This window comes from Hordeum vulgare, chromosome 2H, assembly GCF_904849725.1.
Source record: "Hordeum vulgare subsp. vulgare chromosome 2H, MorexV3_pseudomolecules_assembly, whole genome shotgun sequence".
In the NCBI taxonomy this organism is placed as follows: domain Eukaryota; kingdom Viridiplantae; phylum Streptophyta; class Magnoliopsida; order Poales; family Poaceae; genus Hordeum; species Hordeum vulgare.
The window spans coordinates 328207606-328226877 of record NC_058519.1 but is presented as its reverse complement, the minus strand read 5'-3'; positions in this window follow the sequence as shown (position 1 = coordinate 328226877).

Below are 19272 nucleotides of genomic sequence, written 5' to 3'. Positions count from 1 at the left end.
CAACCCGCACACAACCCTACCGGAGGTGATGGGACCGGCGGGACATCCAGAAGTGCGTCCGCAGTCCTGGTGGACTTAGCGGCGGAAATCACGAGACTAATGGCGACTCCCCTCATGCCAGAGAACCAAGAGGAGATAAACACAGAGTTAGCAAAGCTCAGAGAGGCGGTGGCAAAGCCCACCAGGATGCTGAGATGGAGTCGGCCAGGATCGAGACTTGACAAGCCCAAATCACAGTCGAAAGGATGCGATTAAACACTGACAACTGGCGGCTCGAAAGACAGCAGCGCGCGTCCGACGCCGTCCATCAGCGGAGACACGAGGGTCGCCTGCCCCATGACCTCAACCCGACCCGTCTGTTCGACATTCCCCGAACCCCCGGGATGGGAGCCGCCCCGGCAGGAGGACCGGGCCGCCCACCTACCTTTCGGTTCAGCCGATTGAGGGTCAAATTCCTCGTTTCCGGACCCCTCAAGTCCACTTCTCCAACCCGGTGGATAACGTGCTTGCTGCAACTCGCCACCTGGAGTCCCTTCCGATTCACGGCAGCACCCCAGCTGAGATTGAAGCGAGGAATGCCATCGAGATGTTGAAAACGGCGGTGGTTCAAAACGCCCAGTTCTCGCATAGCCTCGAGAGGTTGCACTCCACCCCTCAGGCAAGCTATACCAGGAGCAGGCCAGAGGACCAGCCTGCCGTAAATAGTGGGCCGCGACACTTCCCGTAGGACAACCCGCCCGAGCGGAACCCGCCGGGCCGAGATCTCCCGGATATCCAAGACGCCCCGGCCCCCCTCGTAGGGGGCGGAGGGCGAGTTGGGGTACCATTCTTATCCCCGGCCCTTCGGTACGAAAGGATGCCCAAAGACTAAGGGACAAAGGACAGTGCCTAATTATACACCAGACCTCGAACCAACGTCATGGATCGAGGGTTACGAGATTGCCATGGACATGCTCGATGTAAACGAGGCGGTTTGCACCCGATACTTCACTATGATGCTCGAGGGGTCGGCACGCACCTGGTTGAAAAATTTGCCTCCCAATTCCATCCAGTCCTTGGCCGAGTTAAAAGAGCGTTTCATCAAAAACTTCCGGGGAACCTGCAAACGTCCAATGACGATTGTCGATCTACAACACTGTGTTCAGCACCCGGACAAATCGGCCCACCATTGGTCGCGGCGGGTGGAAAAAATTATTCATTCGTCAGATGGTATTACGACGGCTCAAGCTGTGCTCATCCTCGAGCACAATTGTCATTACGAGCCCTTAGTACAGAAGTTGGGGCGACTCAAACGGAAGGTCCAAGACATGGGAGAACTAATGGACACCCTCACTAGGTATGCCGAGGCCGATGATACCAAGTATCCCGGGGAGGATGGCAAGGCTAACTCGCCCAAAAAGGGGGAGTCGTCCAAAAACCATACCCGTTTCCAGGGACGCAACCGTCACAATCAGGGGACCAATGGCAAGCGTAGACCGTAGGAGGAGCCCTCGGACTTGGTCGCCAACACCAATGCTAATGATGGCAAAAAGAAGAACCGAGGCTTCAGTGGAAAAAGGCCGCGTAACTATGAAGAGTTGCTCAAGGGCCCTTGCCCGCACCACGCCACGGCCGACGGCACGGCGAGTCATTCTTGGGAAAACTGTTTCGTGATGCGAGAATTTCGGGCGGAGGCAATCAAGAAGAGCCAAAACGAAGATCCAAACCGGCGCCAGGACCAACTCGCCGCGCCCAACCAAAGGCAGAACCCCTTCGGCGGCTTCCCCGAACAGGGGGCTCAGGGAGGCCCGCAACCAGGCGGCCGTCAGCACCCGGTGCACCACCAGCGACTGTATAACCCGCCGGGAGTTTTCCAGCAACTGCCCCCGTAGGGGGCTCCACAGAACCAGGATGACAATGGGGGCTTCCGCAGCAATCCCAAACAGCTAAGTAATGGGCAGCACCACATTTTCACCAATAATGCTTGCAGGCGTGATAAAAAGGTAAGTCACCGGGCGTACAGTGTAACTGAGCCAGCGATTCCCAGATATCTCCACTGGTCTGAGCAGACCATAACATGGAGCAAGGAGGATCACCCGCCAAGAATAGATAACCCGGGCAACCTGCCATTAGTCGTGGCTCCCCAAGTAGGGGGTTACACCCTATCAAAGGTATTTATGGATGGTGGCAGCAACATCAATATCCTATACTTCGACACCTTCCAGAGGATGAATCTATTGGAGGAAGACTTGATGCCTTCGACCACGGTCTTCCACGGAATTGTCCCGGGCAAGTCGGCCTATCCCATAGGCTTGGTGAGGGTCTCAGTAGCATTTGGAACTGCGCAAATTTACAGGTCGGAATCTCTAATCTTCGAGGTGGTCAAGCTGAAAAGCCCATACCATGCACTGTTCGGGCGACCGGCTTACGCCCGCTTCATGGCCCGCCCGTGCTATGTCTACCTCAAGCTCAAAATGCCTGGTCCTAAAGGACCCATCACGGTTGATGGAGACAGAAGGATCGCAAAGGAATGTGAAGAAGGGGATGTGGCTTATGCGGAAGTCGCCTGTGCGGCGGAAGAGCTCAAGCACCTTCGGGCCAATGTTGACCCGGCTGACATGTCACCACTCAAGAAGCCGACTACAGATTCTGAGTCGCCTCTCAAGTTCAAACCGACGGATGACACTAAGACAATCGATTTCGTGCCTGGCGATTGATCCAAGCAGTTCACCATTGGGACGGGTCTAGACCCCAAATAGGAAAGCGCGCTCATCGAATTCATCCGTGAGAATCGGGACATCTTCGCATGGAAACCTTCTGACATGCCTGGTGTACCGAGAGAATTCGCTGAGTACCATCTTAATGTTGACCCAAAATGCAAACCTATCCAACAGTACCTTCGCAGATTCAACGAAGAACGACGCAAGGCGATTGGAGAAGAAGTCGCCCGCCTTTTAGCCGCCGGGTTCATCGTGGAAGTTTTTCACCCCAAATGGCTGGCTAACCCGGTGTTGGTACTCAAGAAGAATGGCACTTTCCGTATGTGCATTGACTATACAGACCTCAACAGGGCTTGTCCGAAAGATCCTTCCGTTCTTCCCCGCATCGATCAAATCATTGACTCGGTGGCGGGATGCGAACGATTGTGTTTTCTGGACGCCTATTCAGGATATCACCAGATCAAGATGGCCTTGGAAGATTAGGAGAAGACGACCTTCATAACCCCCTTCGGGGCCTTTTGCTATGTGTCCATGCCTTTCAGACTCAAAAGCGCGGGGGCGACTTATCAACGCTGTATCCAGAATTGTCTTCGTAGCCAAATTGGTCGCAACGTCCATGCCTATGTCGACGATATTGTGATCAAGACCCGCCAGGGGGAGACACTACTTGAAGACCTTAAGGAGACTTTTGATAATTTACGGGTATATCAGATGAAGTTAAATCCTACCAAGTGCGTTTTTGGTGTACCTGCGGGAAAATTGCTGGGTTTCTTGGTATCAGAGCGCGACATCGAGGCTAACCCGGACAAGATCGAAGCGGTTACCTCTCTCGGAAAGCCGGCGAATGTTAATCAAGTTCAACGGCTGGCGGGTCGCATTGTGGCTTTAAGTCGTTTTGTGAGTCGCCTAGGGGAAAAGGCGATTCCTCTTTATCAATTATTAAGGAAGTCTGACCGATTCGTGTGGACAAATGAAGTAGACCAGGCGCTTGAGGCCCTAAAACGCCAATTGGTTAACCCGCCGGTCCAGGCAGCCCCGACTGAAAAGGAGCCTATGCTTCTGTATATCGCGGCGAATTCCAAGGCAGTAAGTGTGGCTGTGGTCGTTGAAAGAAAGGAAGAAGGGAAGGAATACCCAGTGCAACGCCCAGTATATTTTATCAGCGAGGTGTTAACTCTTTCCAAACAGCGATACCCGCATTGCCAAAACCTGGTCTATGGGGTGTTTATGGCAAGTCGAAAACTTAAGCATTACTTCCAGGAGCACCCGATCACAGTGGTCAGTTCTGCTCCCCTTGGTGATATTATCCAGAATCAGGAGGCAACAGGGCGAATCGCCAAATGGGCGATAGAGCTTGGGTCTCATCACATACAGTATACTCCCCGCACAGCTATCAAATCCCAGGCACTAGTTGATTTCTTTAACGACTGGACCGAGCTACAGGTTCCGGAAGACCGGCCTGACCTTACCTACTGGACTATTTACTTTGATGGATCTAGGCAGCTGGAAGGCTCGGCGGCTGGTGTGGTGTTAGTATCCCCTCAAGGAGATAAGTTCTGTTACGTTCTCCGACTCATGTTTCCCTGCACTAATAATGCGGCGGAATATGAAGCTTTGCTTCATGGCTTACGACTCGCGAAAGAGATGAACCTAACACGAGTCAGGTGTTTTGGCGATTCCGATTTGGTGGCGCAACAAGTTTCGGGTACCTAGGACTCTCGGGATCCCATGATGGCGGCTTACAGACGAGTTGTGTGTGACGTAGCGGGTTATTTTCATGGCTATCAGGTGGACCATATTGACCGGCGACTCAACGAGGCAGCTGACGCCCTCTCGCGACTCGGCTCACAGAGAAAACCGGTTCCCCTAATGTTTTTCTGGATATCTTGCATAAGCCATCCGTGGTCTAACCCTCAGAGGAGGAATTGGCGATACCAGATCCCGAGTCTCAGCTCGTGGCAGCTCTCCATGTCATTCCGGATTGGGTGCTCCCTTATCTGGCTTATCTCACTCGCGGCGAGTTACCCACCGATGAAGTTTTGGCTCGCCAGATCGTTCGGCGCAGCAAATCCATGGTCATCATTAATGGCGAGTTGTATAAATGGAGCGCTTCTGGGGTTTTTCAACGATGTGTCTCCCCCGAAGAAGGATGCGCGATCCTAAATGACATTCATTCCGGAGACTGTGGACATCACGCCGGGTCACGTTCTTTGGTATCAAAGGCTTTTCGTCATGGATTCTTTTGGCTGACGGCTCACGCAGATGCAGAAGACATAGTTCGTCGGTGCGAAGGGTGCCAACGTTATGGGAGGCAGGGTCACGTGCTGGCTCAAGAATTGAGAGTGATTCCCATTACTTGGCCTTTCGCAGTTTGGGGTCTGGACATGGTTGGTCCCTTTAAAATGTCCTCCAACAAGAAGACCCACCTATTGGTGGCGGTTGATAAATTCACCAAGTGGGTTGAGGCGGAACCTGTTGGAGCTTGCGATGCGGAGACATCGGTCAAATTTTTGAAGAAGCTGATTTTCCGGTTTGGATATCCCCACACCATTATTACTGATAATGGTACTAACTTGTCCCAAGGGGCGATGCAGGATTTTTGTCGTCGAGAACATATCCGACTTGATATTTCTGCGGTTGCTCACCCGCAATCTAACGGGCAAGCAGAACGGCCGAATCAGGAGGTCTTGCGAGGGATCAAGACCCGACTCATGGTTCCCCTGGAAAGGACTCCAGGGTGTTGGGTTGAAGAGTTACCTTCGGTACTGTGGAGTATTCGGACTACCCCGAACCGGTCCACGGGATTCACCCCTTTCTTTTTGGTCTATGGAGCAGAGGCTGTTCTTCCTACGGACATAAGGCATGACTCCCTTAGAGTCGCCGCATATGTGGAACAAGATAATGAGCTGGCGCGTCAAGATTCTTTGGATGCCTTGGAGGAGGCGCGTGACCTGGCTGCGGCCCGTTCGGCTATCTACCAGCAAGATCTGCGGCGTTATCATAGTCACCGGGTTAAGAGGCGGACCTTTCAGGAAGGCAACTTAGTGCTTCGTCTAATACAAGATTGAGCGGGCATGCACAAGTTGTCACCCCCTTGGGAAGGGCCGTTCGTCGTCAGCAAGAACCTCCGCAATGGCTCTTACTATTTGGTGGATCTTCGGCCTAATCGACTGACCACAGAGGCTGAGTCAACTCGCCCCTGGAATATTGCCCATTTGCGGCCTTACTACACTTAAGCTCTTAAGCTTTACACTTTGTAAGTTTTTCAGTTTCATTATGAAGTAATAAAATATTCCCCGACTTGGGGGCTTCTCTATCAAAAAGCAAATTGTGTCATCCTGTTGCGACCATATGAGTCGACAGAATCTGCATTTAGGGTGGGTGCACGAGCTTTCTGACTCGCCTCCACCTGTCGCGACCTTATGAGCCGACGAAACCTGCATTTAGGGTGGGTGCACGAGCTTTATGACTCGCCTCCCCCTGTCGCGACCTTATGAGCCGACGAAACCTGCATTTAGGGTGGGTGCACGAGCTTTCTGACTCGCCTCCCCCTGTCGCAACCTTATGAGCCGAGGAAACCTGCATGTAGGGTGGGTGCACGAGTTTTCTGACTCGCCTCCCCCTGTCGCGACCTTATGAGCCGACGAAACCTGCATATAGGGTGGGTGCATGAGCTTTCTGACTCGGCTCCCCCTGTCGCGACCTTATGAGCCGACGAAACCTGCATATAGGGTGGGTGCACGAGCTTTCTGACTCGCCTCCCCCTGTCGCGACCTTATGAGCCGACGAAACCTGCATGTAGGGTGGGTGCACGAGCTTTCTGACTCGCCTCCCCCTGTCGCGACCTGATGAGCCGACGAAACCTGCATGTAGGGTGGGTGCACGAGCTTTCTGACTCGCCTCCCCCTGTCGCGACCTTATGAGCCGACGAAACCTGCATTTAGGGTGGGTGCACGAGCTTTCTGACTCGCCTCCCCCTGTCGCGACCTTATGAGCCTACGAAACCTGCATGTAGGGTGGGTGCACGAGCTTTCTGACTCGCCTCCCCCAGTCGCGACCTTATGAGGCGACGAAACCTGCATTTAGGGTGGGTGCACGAGCTTTCTGACACGTCTCCCCCTGTCGCGACCTTATGAGCCGACGAAATTACTATTGCTATTTTTCGTTGTGGCATAGTCCTGAAGGTTTTAAGCCTTTTCTTTCTGATGCTTGTTGAAAATATCCATAGTTTGTTTGTTTTCACATATGATGTTTTCAAAGTTTAAAGACAGGAAGGTGATAAGAATTGTTCCATCCTTGGCGAATTAAGCATTAAGGCGGGTCAAATATTTCAAATCGCCTTAAAGACGATATAAGGGTTCTCGCAGAATGTATCATAAAAAACAGTACTGACTTGCGGAAAAAGGACCTATTACATGGCTCGCATGCCAAATTCAGTAAAGTTTACTTCGCTAACGCCTCGGGATCATCCTGGCGTGAGCTCTGGCCAACTTCGATTTGCAAGTCGCCCAATACCCAATTGCATCTGGCCAAAGCAGCAAAGTCGTCTTCATCGGTCAGAATTGATGCCAACTCTGCCTCCAAGTCGAAAGGATTTTTGGGCCGCCGAGGAGTTAGGCTGGTCGTCACGAAGGTTGGCGGGCTGACTTTCTTATTTCTACTATCGTAAGCCGCCTGGTATTTTGTTAAATCAAGGCTTGCGGCGAGTTGAGTTGCAGCTAGCCGAGAATCCTTGACGACTTTTTGGTAATCCTCTTCAACAAATTCTGATCCATCGTCCTTGAGCTGAGGGAATCCAACGGCTACTTCTTTTAAGTTAATCTCTGGAGCATACGCTAAGCAGCGACTCAGGGCAGTCAGAACACCTTTCCGGGCGGCTGACCGAGTTAACTCGCCAATCTGGGGGGGAAGTGTAGACAAGCATCCAAGTACCTTCTTGATGGAAGTAATAGGTTCCTTGGCACCCATCACAGCTTTGACGGTCAACACAGTGCCTGTGTACAGCTGCTCTGTCAGCGTATAAATCGCCTTCAGCATCAACACACAGTCTTCTTGCAGGTTGGCGGCTCTTGGACCTGAATTATGATGATTAGCGACTTAACATCAGTATTACGAGTAAAAAAAAGAAGGAAAAAAGGGGGATGAGGTTGAAGATTTAAGTAAGGCTTACCAAAGACGGCTTGCGTCATGTTGGAGATATGATGTTTTAAGCCGGACAGTTCCTGTTGTACATTGGCCAGCCTAGCTTCAGCTTTCTCTGTCCTCTTCAAGGCGGCATTTTGTTCAGCCTGAGCTTCTTTTAACTCGGCCTTGAGTTTTACCAGTTCGGTCAAGGCCAATTGACATTTTTCCCCCGACTTAGCTCGGGCGTCTTGTTGTCCAGCTATGTTTTTTCTTAAATCACCCAGCACCGATTCGGTCTGAGCAAGGTGTTCCTATTGAAAGTTTAAAATAAGGGCAAGTCTCAGAATTACTGCAAAGCAATATCCCTGACACTTGGGGGCTAATGTATAATTTTTTCAGGTGAAATTATACAAAAATCAAGACCCAGCTCATCTTTTTAGTGATGACCCGGCCCTTGGGGGTTACTGGTCGCGAAGCTTTTTCTAAAAAAATTCAAGACCCGGCTCATCTTTTTCCTGATGACCCGGCCCTTGGGGGTTACTGGTCGCGAAGGTTTTTCTTAATTTTCGAAGACCCGACTCATCTTTTTGCTGATGACCCTGCCCTTGGGGGTTAATGGGAATAATATAAGTATAAACAAAATATACCTCATGTTTGTTGTTTAACATCTTCAGCAGGTTTTTCTCCATCTCATAGCTCGCCTCCAGGCGACTTGCAAAGCCAGAACAGAGTTCCTTAAACTCCAAATTTGCATAGTCGGAAAGTTTCGCCTTGGAGAGCCCAGACTCGGGAATGGCCTGAGAGGAGTATGCAACATGTTTGGACAAAACTGTCGCCGCCGGTTTAGAAAAGCCAGAGCCAGTAATAACCACGGCATCTGGGTCTTCCGTTCTTGTCAATGGGCTCGGCGGCTTGGGGGCGTCTATTACTTCTCTCGGCGACTGAGGGAGATCTACTTGAGTCGCGGGCTCAGCTTGATCCGGAGTTGGAGTTGTTTCCCTCATGGGGTGTGGAGCTGCGTCAGGAGTTGGTCCGCTGGTTTTCCTCTTCTTGGCTTGTGCCCTGCAAAAAAGGAGAATAAGCACGTTAAGGAATTGGAAAAGTTCATTATTCTTAAAGGTCATGACAAGATTATCAAAAGACTTACCCCGGAACTCGAATCATTGGCGGAAGTGTTGACATCACTGAGTCGCCCGAGGTAGGAGGAGAATTCTGCAAAAGAGTTATATGTCAATCATACAGGCAGGTTACAAGCGTGACCCAAAGAGAAATGGAGAATGGCTATTCATAAAGAGTACCTCGCTTGGTTTTCTTTTGTTTGTTGCCGGTAGGCCGGATACCAGGTCACCAGAATGACTTCGTGTTTTCCGATTTGAGGTGTGCTGTGCTTTCCTCAGTAGGAAATTCGGGTCCAGATAAGCATTTGGATGAGAGAAGGGAACTTTCCCACAAATTCGCCTGGCCGGCTTAGGTGGAGAAGGAGATGAATCGGAGGAAACGAAAATTACCTCAACAGAGTCTTCTTGTCTTTCGTTATCCTCATTCTATTTCAGGGAAATGGAAAGATGTAAATAAAAGGTTAAACAGTGACAGGTGGCGAGCGAAAAGAGGACGGATTTGTACCTCTCAAAGTGCATCGCCGACTTGAGATTCGTCGACTTCGGATGGCTCAGCCGCAGCAGATTTTCCTTTACCCTTGGATTTCTTAGAAGGCGGCTTGACATTTTTCATGGCTTTCTTTTTGGGTCTCCTGGACCAGAACTTATCGCCTTTCTGAAATGGTATATATTACGAAACCACGATAGCAGTAAAGCATAAGGGATAAATACCGAGGCGAGTCAGGTTTGGTTACCTTGGGCGCCGGGTTAATTTTTCAAAACGGCTTAAGGCCGATTTGGCCGCATTTTCCCGCAGGTTCGCCAGTCAATTTTTTTATGATGGTAACAATGTCCTTTTCCGTTAAAGCTGTGTGAAAGTAACATTGAGGATGATCCAGGGTGCCGTCAAACTCATACATCAGACCATCTCGGCGGCTCAGAGGGAGAATACGCCATTCAACACAGCAGCGGAATAGGTCGACCCCGGTAAGACCATTGTTCGTCAGGGATCTTAGCTCAGATAGTATGGGGATGAACTCCGATTCCTCTTCCTCGGTAAGCTTGTCTGGGAGCTTGAAGTTGACCGGAAGGCGAGTTGGCCTGTAACCCAGAAGCTTGTTCTCACCAGCAGAAGACGTCTCTTGACAATAAAACCAAGACTCGCCCCAGCCCTTGGGATGGCTAGGCATGGTGAGTGAAGGGAACGGACTATCCCTACGGCGGTGGACGTTAACGCCGCCGAGTTCCAAACTGGGGCCATTGTGGAATTCCGTCTGGCGATTCAGATGGAAAAAATACCAAAATAGGGGGACAGAAGGCTCGATCCGCAGATAAGCTTCACAAAGAATTTGGAATTGGCTCAAATTGCTTATGGAATTGGGTCCCAGATCCTGGAGTCGGACGTTCATAAAGGTCAAAGCGTCCCTAAGAAATTTCGATCCGGGCGGCTTAAAACCCCGTTCCAGGTGTTCAACAAAAACTACTATTTCCCCTTCTCTGGGGTTAGGGAGATCTTCTCCTAACCCGGTGCGCCAGCCAATGGCATCTTGAGAATCCAAACAGCCCGCTTTCACATAATTGGCTAAAACAGCGTCATCAACCTTGGTAGGAAGCCAGTCACTCTTGAAGACGGCGCCCATGCTACAAGTAAGTAAAAGTATGATATTACATATCTTGGACACCTACTATATGGGATGGAATCGGTTCATTTAACCCGCCGAATACTTTGATTAAAGAAAGATTTAACCCACCAGTCCAAAGGGCCGAGTTGGGTTATTATGGCGACTTATGGAAGTACGGTTATTCCCAAAGGCTACGCTCTAAGAATGGTAAAGTCGTTTCGTCCTTAAGCGCTAGGGGGTGAAGACTACAAACAACTTTTCGCAAACAGTAAATAAGGAGTGGATCTACCAGACAAATATGAAAACCTACGGAATATAACTAGGGACGAACAATTTATTATCAAGTGATGCCCCTCGTTTGGTGGAGACATTGTGTCCAAGGATTCACAAGTACAGCGGATAAGTGAAAGTATTCGGGGTATTAAGCTATTCTACCGACACTCGTGTTAATCGATTCGAAGGAGATAGCATCTATATGCAACGAGCTTCAAGAACACGGCAATGGTGGAAGCTCGAACAAGAAGTAAATCTATTCTTAAAGACAGGCGGAAGCCTAACCTGGTGTTGTCGAGAGAGAAGAGTCGACGGAGATGGGGTTCGCTGGAGAAGCGCGGGCGTCCCGTCGAGCAGAGAAGTTTCCGGCGGCGGCAAGGTTCGAAGTGAACAGTGAGGTGGCCGACGACAATGCAGTCGACAATGCCGATGGCGGATATGTTGATTGCGGCGCGAGGGTGGACGGCGGCGAAAGCTCACAGGCGGCACCGGAGCTCCTCGCGAGAAGGCCGAAGGAACGGATGGCGGCGGATTCCTCGGGGCGATGCGGTTTTCTCGCTGTGCCGGTGGGGAGGAAGGTGACGGGACTGTTAGGTGAGAAGCAACAGTTCTGCCCCCCCCCCCCGGCCTATTTTCGAGGCAGGTGCAAGAATCGAGGCGCCATGAGCGGGAACCACCGGGAGATAAAAGATTCGCTATAAATGTGCGCCGAAAATTTCGGGATAAATGATGCGCTAAAAGATCCATCGGAGTTGTGGCTATCTTCCCGAAAATCGAGGAGTAAGGAGAGGCCAATCAGTAATGGTTTGGCGACTTAGGGGATTTTCAGTACCCAATGGCGGGTGTACGATTTTTGACATATGAAGAAAAATGAGGGATGAATCGCCTTCAATGGAGCAGAGGTGTTGGCATGAAAGAGAAAAGTTCAAGTCAATTTGGGGCCTAATGTTGGGGATAGTACCTGTGGATGACCCGCCCTAGTTGGGCCGGGTCATCCATTGGGCGATTCACCCAAACATTTAGTTGGGCCTCGTTGTAGTCGAATCAAGGTCGTATAACGGTTGTGGCTCTTGGAAGGTCTCCATGCTTCGGAAGATGGCGACTTAGAAACCACAGGGGTCAGGAGTTGTAGGAAGGAAAGAATCCTTGTAAACCCTAGGGATCGACCTGTATATAAAGGCGAGTCCCGACGGACAGAGGGTAGGTTAGAAATCATCGAGTGCTAGGTCTAGGCGAGTTACGCCTTCCTTGTAATCGAATCCATATCCATACACACAAAAGCAGGACGTAGGCTATTACCTCTTCAGAGGGGCCGAACCTGGGTAAATCGCCGTGTCTCTCCCGCTTAACCCCTTTGAGTCGCCACCAAGGTGCGATGGCTCCAGTACTAAGTCCTTTCACGAGGACATCTGCCGTGAAAAAACCACGACACTTGCAGACACTAATCTTTCAGGTGTGGTTAAATTGACAACTCAGCTGCTAATACTTGAGAATATCCTTTAGCTTCCCCTTGTGAGCGAATCAGTAAATTTGGGTTGAATACCCTACCCTCGAAAACTGTTGCGGTCCCATACGCTTGTGGAACATCAAGGCTTTTTCTGGAGCCGTTGCCGGGGAAGCATAGTTATATTCTCTGAGTCACTTGGGATTGACGTCTGCTGGTCACTATGAGGAATCCGAAAGATCCAAGAACTAAAATCCTACCTTCCACTACGAGGAGAGGTAAGGAACTGCCATCTAGCTCTGCACTTGATTCACCTTCAGTTTTGAGTAAGTTTGCGACTTCGCCTCCTGCTAGAAAACTTGATATGTTGCTTGTGCTTGATACTATGCCTGATGATGCTATGCTTGATACTATGCTTGATGATGCTATGCCTGATACTATGCCTGATGATGCTATGCTTGATACTATGTCTGATGATGCTATGCTTGATACTATGCATGCTATGCCTGATATTGCTTTGCCACTTCGCCTATCTTTGTGACCGATAAGGATTATGAATTCTGTGTCGACCATGAGTTAATCACTCTTGTCGAATCTGATCCCTTTCACGGTTACGAGTCTGAAACGGTTGTAGCCCATCTTACCAAACTGCATGATATAGCCACCCTATTCACTAGTGAGGAAAAGATCCACCACTACTATATGCTCAAGTTGTTTCCTTTCTCGCTAAAGGATGATGCTAAGACCTGGTTCACTTCTCTTGCTCCTGGATGTGTGCGTAGCCCCCATGATATGGTCTACTACTTCTCTGAAAAATATTTCCCTGCCCATAAGAAGCAAGTTGCCTTGCAGGAAATATACAACTTTGATCAAGCTGAAGAAGAGAGTCTCCCACAAGCTTGGGGAGGCTCATCCAACTACTAAATGCCTTGCCTGATCACCCTCTTGAGAAGAATGAAATACTTGATATATTCTATAATGGACTTACCGATGCTCCCAAAGACCATCTAGATAGTTGTGCCGGTAGTGTTTTTAGGGAACGAACTATAGAACAAGCTGAGATTCTGTTGAACAACATCTTGTGCAATGAGAATGCTTGGACTATTCCTGAACCACCTCCTAAGCAAACTCCAAAGAAAATAGGTATTCTATTCCTCAGTCCTGAAGATATGCAAGAAGGCAAGAAATATATGCGAGAGAAAGGCATTAAATCTGAAGATGTCAAAAATCTACCACCTATCGAAGTGATCCATGATCTCGATAACCCGATACAGGTAGTAGAAGTAAATTCTCTGCGTAGGTTTGATGAGAGTGATATTCCTTTTGATAAACCTGCTAGCTTATGCATGGACGAATTTGATAACTTTGTTGCCAAACAACATAGTTTCAATGATTATGTTAGCAGACAATTGGAAAAGAATGCTCGTATGCTTAGTCATTTAAGTGATTGTGTGGACAGAAATGTCAATGATCTCAAACTTCTGAGTAAACATGCTTCTATGGTTACTACTCAGGTAGAACAAGTACTTAAAGCTCAAAATGACTTGCTCAATGAGTTGAATGACAATTCCGTCAGAGTCGTTGCTAGAGGTGGTAGAATGACCCAGGAACCTCTGTATCCTCAGGGACATCCGAAGAGAGTTGAACAAGATTCTCAAGGAGTTAGCACTGATGCACCTAGTCATCCTAGAAAGAAGAAGAAAGATGATAGGAACCTGCACGCTAGCAACCCTGTTGCTGCTACCCCTCAGAGTCCAAACGATGCCTCTGTCTCTGATGCTGATACACAATCTGGTGATGAACATGAGCCTAATGACGATATCAATAGTGATGTTCATGTTGACGCTCAACCTAGCAATGATAAGGATGTGGAGACTGAACCTCGTGATCTTGATAACCCACAGCCTAAGAATAAAAGATACGATAAGAATGACTTCACTTCTAGGAAGCATGGTAAAGAAAGGGAACCATGGGTTCAGAAACCTATGCCCTTTCCTCCCAAACCATCCAAGAAAAAGGATGATGAGGATTTTGAGCGCTTCATTGAGATGATCAGACCTATCTTTCTGCAGATGCGTTTGACAGATATGCTCAAGATGTCTCCGTATGCTAAGTACATGAAAGATATTGTGACTAATAAGAGAAGGATAACTGAGATTGAGATTTCCACCATGCTTGCTAACTATACCTTCAAGGGTGGAACTCCTAAGAAACTAGGTGATCCTGGTGTGCCCACTATACCTTGCTCCATTAAAGGCAACTACGTTAGAACTGGATAAGTTGACACCCACTAAAATCTCTCTACAAATGGCCGACAAATCAACTACTTTCCCTATCGGCATTTGCGAGGATGTGCCTGTTGTGGTTGCTAACACCACTATCTTAACAGACTTTATTATCTTGGATATTCCCGAGGACGATGCCATGGCTGTCATCCTAGGAAGACCCTTTTTAAACACCGCAGGGGCTGTTATTGATTGCAACAAAGGCAATGTCTCTTTCCATGTCAACGGTAATGAGGATACGATGCACTTTCTGAAGAAACAATATCGAGTACATTGCATCAATGCTAACGAAAAGACTACATCGATTCTTATTGGGAGCTTTGAATGCCCTATTCCTCGTGTCAAGATGAAGTATGATTTGCTTGTTGGGGAGATACACATCCCCATTGAGGTGACTTAGTGACAATTCAAAAATTCTCCATCTTCTTTTGCGATTCGAGAAGTTTTGTCGAGGGGATTTGATCAACCCCAGTGACGGATTTCTTTCGATGACCATGAGATGGATGAATTGAGGAGTCACAAACCTCTCTTCCAAGCTTTACCCTTCCGTTGCTTAGAAGGAAAATGATAGGTTTAGTTTAGTTTTCCCTGTTTCCTGTCTTAGCGTCCGGTAGAAAAATACCCCGAATATAAAAGTTCTCCGAATGCTGTGAAAATCTAGTATGATATTTTCTGGAATATTTGAAAAATACTGGGACAAAGAGTCTCTCTGGGGGCCACACCAGTGGGCCACAAGCCCTAGGGACACGGGCACCCCCCCTAGCCTCGCCACCCAGGCTTGTGGGGCCCACAGGCACCCCCTCCACTCATTCTTGCTCTCATCCGCTGCTCCTACCTCCAGAAAAAAATCTTTTCGCAGCTCAAACCCGTGTTCTTGCTCCTCTTGCTGGGATTTTTGATCTCTTTGCTCAAATCACCGTTCTCCGAACTGTTTTGGGGAAATTACTCCTTGGTAAGTGACTTCTCCATTGGTCCAATTAGTTTTTGCTCTAGTGCCTTATACTCCGCGTATTTTTGCTGCCTTGGTGACCATGTTCTTGAGCTTTGTATGCTGATTCTAGCTGGTCCCAAGTAGTTTTGATGCGTAATATGGTCTCTAGGAACTTGTGGGAGTAGTTGCTACAAGTTTAGTTGAACCTTGTTCACCTTTCCTTTGGGTCACTGAAAATTTCAGAAAAGGAATATGTTCAAGAGAAACTATCATGGTGGTTCCTCAAGCAAGAGAGGTCCCCGTCTTGCGATTCGGGAGCCTGATCCTTACCAACCTAGGGACGCGCAGGTACAACCTTGTGAATGGCCTTCTGATGAATTTATGATTGAGGCGGGTTTCAAAGATGAGTTTGATGCATTTGTTCGCAACGTCGGACTCGAAGAATTCATCTCCGATAAATGTGAACAGTATGTTGCTCTCACTGCCTCTTTTGTTTGTAGATTCAAATTTTCAGCTGGCCGTGAGCCATCGGTACTGTTTGATCTCTATGATAAATCGTATACCATGGATTTAGAGGATTTCAGTAGAATTTGCAAAATTCCTATTTGGGGTAACCTCAATGATCCTCCTAAATCTTCGGTTATAGATTTTTGCGCCGGTATTACGGTTGGAGAAACTAGAGACATTACGCAAGCTACCATGGGGAGTATTAATTTTCCTGTCTTCCATTACTTTGCCCTCTTCATAGGCAGATGCATTAAAGGCAAGATTGAGCATTATCACCTCAGCGCACCCGACCTTAGTATCCTTAAGAGCGCAGTGACAGGTGACAAAAGCTTCAACATGGGAGCTATTATAGCAAGGAGGCTGAATAAGAATGCTATTGATGGGGATTTCTTTGGTGGGATCTATGCCACTCGCATAGCAAATTTTCTTGGAGTACCCATCCGCGCAGGAGATCCCCCGCTCCATATAGCTTTCCTTAACCGCGTCGCTATGAAACGCTACCAGTTCCTTGAGAGGGATGATGAATCCCTCCTATACCGATTGATATTTAACCGGCAACGTGTTTTCTATATTACCCGTCCTGCTCCTGCTTTCTTTGACTTTCAGGTAAAATGGAGATATTACATAACCAGAGGAGAGGCAGAGGAGTATGAGAGGGAGGCGACGACTGCTCGTCTCCGTGAGGCAGCTATTCAAGAAGTGGCTGCAGCGCTCCCGTATAACCCCGATTATGATTTTGGGTTTCTCTAGGACCATCATTGGGAGTAGACCAAGTTAGGCCAAAAGCCTAAGCTTGGGGGAGTACTTGTTCGCACCGACTTCACATCCTTGCTTATGCTTTCACTATGTTAGCCGGTGTTCACACGTTGCCACTGTATGATCCATGCTAGTTTATTTACTTTTTCTCGTTTTCTTTTCGTGTGTCTGTCTAGTTTGAGAAAAGCCAAAAATATTTTCTTTTTCTTCTTTTGCTTGTTGGGAGTTTTCCCGTGTAAATAGTTTTCTTTTTCATTGGGTCAAGGTAGAAGATATTGTTTACAATGTTTAGTGGCTCTTGCATGCATACCTATTTAGCTTTCAAAGAGCCATATTACTTTGTCTTCTCCTTTGTGTTTGCCTGCATATTCTAGCGTAGTCCAATGCACGAGCACGCTTATTATTGTTCAGATCGTTCGGTCGTGCAAGTGAAAGGCAATAATGACGATATATGATGAAGTGACTCGGCCTGGAAAAGCTGGTATGAACTCGATCTATTTTGTTTTTGTAAATATGACTAGCTCATTATGCCTGATTCAGTTTTGTTGTGAGAGAAACATGTTTGCAATGACAACTTAGAGATCATAGTTGCTTATGCCATGCTTACTTAGCTAGGAGCTTATAATGGTTTGTCTTGGTTGCCCACATGAATGTTGAGATGACTATGATGTAGTATGATAGGATGGTATACTCCTTTGAATGTTTCAAGTGGTTTGACTTGGCGCATGTTCACGCATGTAGTTGAAACATAATCAACATAGCTCTATGATGTTCATGTTCATGGTGATTTATGTCCTACTCATGCTTGCACTCAATGTTAGTTAATCTCGATTCATTTTGATGACTGTTGTCGCTCTCTAGTTGGTCGTTTCCCAGTCTTTTGCTAGCCTTCACTTGTACTAAGCGGGAATATTGCTTGTGCATCCACCTCCATAAACCCAAAGTTGTGCCATATGAGTCCACCATACCTACCTATGTGCGGTATCTACCTGTCGTTCCAAGTAAATTTGCATGTGCTACTCTCTAAATCTTCAATAAATAATCTGTTTTACATGCCCGAACCGCTCATGTGGTGACAGGGGGCTATTGGTATCTTCCGTGCTAGGCGTGTTATCCTCGATATGTGTTTATTCACTATCACTCACGAGAAAGGGGCCGATAATTGGAATTCCCAGTTCCATACTCAAATCGAAAAGATAATTGCAAACAAAACTTTCCCAGGATTGATGTTGGTATGGACGGTACCCGGGGATTCGGCTAGCCGTGAAGTGTGATTGATTGGTGGTGGGGGAGTCAGAACTTTACTTTTCTGTTTGGGAACCGCCTATAGCATATGTAGCATGGAAGATATTGAGAACTCTTAGTCATTGCATTGACAACGAAAGCATGCCACCCAAAATTATTATCTCTGTTTTCAAAGCTTGAGTTCTGGCACCTCTGCAAATCAATGCTTCCCTCTGCGAAGGGCCTGTCTATTTATGTTCCTGTTGAGTCATCCTCCTCTTACAAAAGCACCAATTAGAGAGCACCTCTGTCATTTTTATGCTTTGCTTTTAACTGTGTTGAGTGTGACTATGACTGGATCTTCATTGCCTTGAATTACAATGTTTAGTCAGCCCTTGGTATTTTAAGGTGCTCTGCATTTATGTTTTGCGGTCTCAGAAAGAGCTAGCGAGATACCATCTATTGGTACTGCTTCATGTTGTTTTGATTGAAGTGTTGATACTTGAAGCTTATTATTATTTGCTCGCTAGTTGATTATCCCATTGATATGAGTTTACCGTGAGACCTAGATGTCATCTGCTTATGTGGTTTGCTTGTAATGTTGCTGAAATTCTGGTTTTGAGTTAGATATAGTTGCAACAACAAGATCAAACAGAGTTCATCAAAGTTTTTCTTTTGTCTCTCTCAGTTTGTCAACTGAGTTGCTTGAGGACAAGCAAGGCTTTAATCTTGGGGGAGTTGATACGTCTCCGTCGTATCTACTTTTCCGAACTCTTTCGCCCTTGTTTTGGACTCTAATTTGCATGATTTGAATGGAACTAACCGGGACTGACGCTGTTTTCAGCAGAATTGCCATGGTGTTGTTTTGTGCAGAAATAGAAGTTCTCGAAACGTCCAGAAAATTGCCAGCCCCCTAGGTCATGCCATGCAGGATTGTGGGGCCCACGTGGCACCACCGCCCCCAATCTCAGTCCTATATCTTCCGTTTCGCCTGGAAACAAAATCAGAGAGAAGGTTTCATCGTGTTTTGTGATAGGAGGCGCCGCCACATCCTGTTCTTCATCTGTAGGGCAGCTCTGGAGTCCGTTTCGGGCTCCGGAGAGGAGAAATCGTCGCCATCGTCATCATCAACCTTTCTCCATCGACAATTCCATGATGCTCTTCATCGTTCGTGAGTAATCTCATCGTAGGCTTGCTGGACGGTGATGAGTTGGATGAGATCTATCATGTAATCGAGTTAGTTCTTGACGGGGATTGATCCCTAGTATCCACTATGTTCTAGATTGATGTTGCTACTACTTGGCTATGCT